Source organism: Cyprinodon variegatus, unplaced genomic scaffold (genome assembly GCF_000732505.1).
Source record: "Cyprinodon variegatus isolate N-32 unplaced genomic scaffold, C_variegatus-1.0 Scaffold476, whole genome shotgun sequence".
In the NCBI taxonomy this organism is placed as follows: domain Eukaryota; kingdom Metazoa; phylum Chordata; class Actinopteri; order Cyprinodontiformes; family Cyprinodontidae; genus Cyprinodon; species Cyprinodon variegatus.
Window position 1 is genome coordinate 244,846 of NW_015150929.1, and position 5,161 is coordinate 250,006.

A 5,161-nucleotide genomic window follows, 5' to 3' on the forward strand; every position below is an offset into this window, starting at 1 on the left:
AATAGTCCGAATTCTGACTTTTTTCCAATACTAAATTGAAATAAAATTTTAAAAACAGTAAACTTTTTTTTTTTTTTTTTTTTCCAGTGGCCCTAATCCTCTTCCGTAGGTCTCCACTCCCTCATACTACAACAAAACTAAAACCATCATGTATCAATACAATATACAACCATAAGTGTAAAGTGATTACTGTTGTAGAACGTTTATAAATGGCACTTTAAAAACAAAGCTTTTTGTTGACCTAGTCAAGAAAAATCACTGATTTCTCAGAGTTTGGTGACAGTGAAGATGGACGATCACACCATTATAAAAACACAACCAAATAATGCCCATGGACATTATTCTAAGCAGCCGTTTCACAGTATAACAGTTGTATACGGAAAATGCAGGCTTCTATGTTCATCATATGAGAGGAAGAGTTTAGATAAATACTGTTTCCCAGGCTTTTCAAACACGGGAGGCTGTTACCAAAAAAGAAAACCTTAGTTATAGCTGGTAAATATCAGCTCTCTGAGGCATGGAGCCTGGGGAAGCACATGTTTATTAGTACTGACCTCCCACACATGTCACACAGGCAACTAAGTAGTTCCAAATTGTTTTTTTTTCCACCATTCTCAGGATAGCAAGACAGTTTGCTAATATGGGCTAAAAAACATAAACACAAGCTGACATATCCCCCCACTCTTAAATCCAAACCACAGCTAGCAACAGAGAGGAGGAAAGAAAATAAGGAAACTCAGAGCTGTGCACAGAGACCCCGCCCCTATCTATCTATGTTTCAAATTTTTTTTTTTTTAACCAAAAGTAATGAAATCATCTTTCTAGAGAAAGCCAGACCCGTTTTCTTGGACGGCGTACAAAAGCGACAACTCACCAGGCTCCTCCAGTCATATTTTATGGTTAATTACAAAGAGCATGATACAAATGGATTGGATTGCTGCAACGCGGCAGTGTTCACAGACCAGACATATGGTTGGTTGTAATCGCCACAAGGTTTTGGTGAAAAGGGGGGGACTGGCACCACTATACACAAACAACCCACATGATCTCAACACATCGTCTTCTTGTTAGTAGATGCTACTTTAATGTTGTGATTGGACACATGAACATTTCAGGCTCTGTTGATTTTTAAATAAAACCACCCCATTCGCTATCCCCTTCAGCTCCCCTGATATGAATCAAATATGACTCTACGGGCTGCACTATTCAGTGGCTTTTAGCGTGTCAGCTGAAATGCTCCGTTATCAGCTCGCCTGTCTGCGAGCAGCAGACTTGGACTGACACTGTAATGTTATTGACCCCTGACCCCATTTGTTCCCTCGCCAGCGCCTCATGTTTGATCTGTTTTAGTCCGTGTCTCTCCAAGTCTGCACCTTTGCTGTCATCGTAATGGGCCTCAGAGACAAACCACCCCCATAAACGCCCAGCATTTAGGTAGAGAGCTTATAGCTTCTTGACATGTGACTGGCAATCTGGGTCCTTTAACATTTTGTGAAAGCATCTACTCTCATTCTCCAAATGAGGGCTGTATAATAAAACCAGCCTACTCATCTTCATGTGTTCCGGTGTGTCCTTTCTTTTTCCATTATGCCTCCTACGTCACCTTGTCACTCTGAAGGAGTGCGCATAAGAAGACACTTAATTTGTCTTGTTTTGTCATTAGGTCTGAGGGCAGAGAGCAACCCGCAAACACATGCCCTCCATATCGATTTGATGTCAACAACTGCAGATTTTAGAAGAACTGATAGGCCAATATATATTCCATCGAATGCAACAAGATACAGAGGAGAGCAAACAGGACAGAGGACATTTACTCTTCTCATTTAGAAGTAAACACACAATTTTAACTAATGAGAGTGAAAGAAATCCACATGTGATGATATTTAGTTTAATTTTTTGAGCACTTTTTCTTAATACTTGTGGTACAAATAAGAAATGATTCTGGTGCTGATGAAGATTCTCAGTTATCCAGGTCATAGTCATTCCGTAAAAGTTCAAAATAAATAAATAAATAAATAAATAAATAAATAATCCACTGGACTTGGACTTGTCTTCAAAACTTGGAAACCAAGTCCAGTTTCATTTCTTTTATTTTATTTTTTTTTTTACTTTTACGAAAAAAAATGATTCTGGTGATCAAAATAATATTGTCATTATTTTCTCTTTAAAAATAAGAATCATTGAAAAAAAAATAAGAATAAGAGTAAGGCCATAAGTTAAATGGACTCCTGATTTGACTCGTTTATAGGCAATACGATCTGTATATAATTCGCAAATATTTTCAACTATATACATACATCCTGAGCAGTTGAAGTGAACAGTAAAAAAAAAATGGGAAAGAAACATCTATCTATCTAAATATAAAAAACGGTGCAATATACTGTTGGCCTAGTTTTGTACACCCACAGTGAAATATGGTGAAATATCTTTGGCTTCGATTTCAGCACTCAGTCCTCCTGAGTTTCCTTCTTCCCCCGTTGATGAATTGGATGATCATGAAATAACTCTAAGACATCCCAGAAATGTTTTCCTTTGAAACTTTTAGTTTATAGAAATATTACAAAGGAATAAAGTAATGATAATATACAAAAGCATCTGTTAGAGGTAGGAAAATTTCAAGGAAAAAAGAAAAATCCACAAAACTTCTATTTTCCCATATTGCTGTTGTTTAGCTCATTAGCCATTGGAGATAACATGGATCCACAATAATAAAAAAAAAGGAAACAAAAAACTGCATAAAAATGCATATCACATATGTTCAATGTGAGAAATTTTCAGTTGCCAATTTCGACTAAATTTGTTCACAAATTCGCATCATTATGAGCATAATTGTGATTTGCATCATAATTAGCTGTTGTTTTTTTTTCCTATAAATGAAATTTTAATGGATATTTTTTTCCTTGAGTCCAAATCAGTAAAAACTGGCTTAATCTGAAAAAGAAAACAAATCTTGTTTGGAAGACGCCAATGTCTTTAACTAAACGCGAGAGATCTGTGCCATCTCTTCAAGAGGGCCTTTGACAAGAGATGTCCTCATCAGATAGAGAGTGCAAATATTTTCTTTTCAAGTTATCAAAAGCTGGCAGATTACTGTCAAATAAGACTGAGTGCTGAAATTAAATCCAAGGAAGTTTTAATGAAGTCCTAGTGTAGGGTTATTGCAGCTTTTTCTTCTTTCTTTTTAATTTTTCCTAACATAATGGATGAGTTTGTTTTTTCTGTGTACATAATTTGTGTCAGATTAAAGGTGGTGTTAGTTTTTCAGTGAAGGGGTGTAAACTCTTTTTCAGAGCAACTGTGTTTTGTAATAATCACTGAGAAATGACTCAAAGAATGCTGGAAGTTGGGAGGGAAATACTCCTAAAATTCCAGGTAATTACAGTGTAATTTTCTATCTAAGGAAGCCTCAAATTAACCGGAATTTCACTCTTAAATACATTTAAGTTGCTTTGATATGTTTCCATCCATCTTCTTTTGCTTATCCGAGGTCAGGTCCCAGGGGTAGCAGCTTCAGTAGCTTCAGACGTGCCTCTTTAAAGATCACTATTAACATCTATTATTTTTTTTTACTAAAAGCGCACTGTGTAACTTTTGGCCACTAGGGGTGTTAAACCTGTAACCTGTAATATCTAATGCCCCTAGTGGGCACATGCACTGTCGCAAAAGTCAACAAATGGTCAACCGGCCATCCTCCCATGTCTTTTGATTGGGGACTGCACTAGGGGCCTAGGCTCAGCTCGGACAGCGGTGAAACGCTGCTGCTCTCTGAAGAGCCAGGCAGCATTGCAGAAGACCAGCAGTGGAGCGACACAGCATTTGGGCAAAAGGCAGGGTACAACCTGCACAGGTCACGAGTAGACACAAAGTGCACACACTTACACTTGAGGGCAATGGACGACAATCAACCTAGCAGTCATGTTTTAGGACTATTAGGCTACGTTCACACTGCGGGCCTCGATGCTCAATTCCGATTTTTTTGTGAAATCAGATTTTTTTGCGTTGCCATATTTCCAAATAAATGCGACTTGTATGTAATCTCTTGTGTGAACTGCAGTCATACAACGCAAGTGTCACGCATGCGCAGTAGAGGACGCAATGACGTCCCAGGCCAGTGTGCTCTATGTTTACGGAAGTAAACATGGATGGTAGTGCCGGCGTGCATCTAGCAGTCTTTTCCAACCATAAAAACTCCATCTTTTCAATATGTTTAAACATTATTATCTGCCATGTTTGTTATTTTTCTTGCCGCTTCTGCATAGCAAGACGCAGAATAGTGGCCTTTGTTGGGTATTAATGATGGATGAATCCGACCTGGCCGTTCAGACACAGGTCGCATTTGAAAAGATCAGATTCAGGACCAGAGAGACAAGTTCAGACTGCCATTAAAAGATCAGATCCAGGGTGCACATTGGCAAAAAATCGGATTTGGGTCACTTCAGGCTGCAGTGTGAACGTAGCCTTAGAGGAAGCTGGGGTACCCAGAGATATACTAATCGGGATTTTAACCTCAGACCTTCTTGTCATGCCTCCCTCTGAGCTGGAGCCATCAATCCTAGACAGCATCAACCAGAGTAGCAGCAACAACTTTATAAGGATGGACTCTCTTCTGCATGGTGTAAGAGCTGTGACAACATACTGTATGTAAAAATCTTGTCATGTTTTGACAAAAGACAAACCAGTCTGTTTTTCTTCCTTGCTCAGCATTTCTTGTTAACCTCCTGTATCCCTCCTCTGCCTGCTCAAACCTGTTTCTCTGCAGTTCTGTTTTGGATTCAGTGGTTTGACCTCCTGCCTACCTGACCCTGATTACCTGGATTTTGCCCACTGAGTGGACTGATACCCCAAACCTGACCCTTCCCTGGCCAAAAGAAAGAAGCTGTGCCGAAGTTGCTATTCAATTCTTGCAACAGTACTTTCTTATTGTTGCATGATGTACTCCATTTATGCTATATCTGTGTCTCTGTTTCTTGATAATTTTTTACCAAATTTGTAACAGGTAGATATTTTCCACTGTTTTCACTCAGCGGGCTTTACTTCATAGATATGTAAATCTTAGCAGAATGCTGTTGTGAAAATCTACACTCACCGGCCACTTTATTAGGTACCCCATGCTAGTAACGGGTTGGACCCCCTTTTGCCTTCAGAACTGCCTCAATTCTTC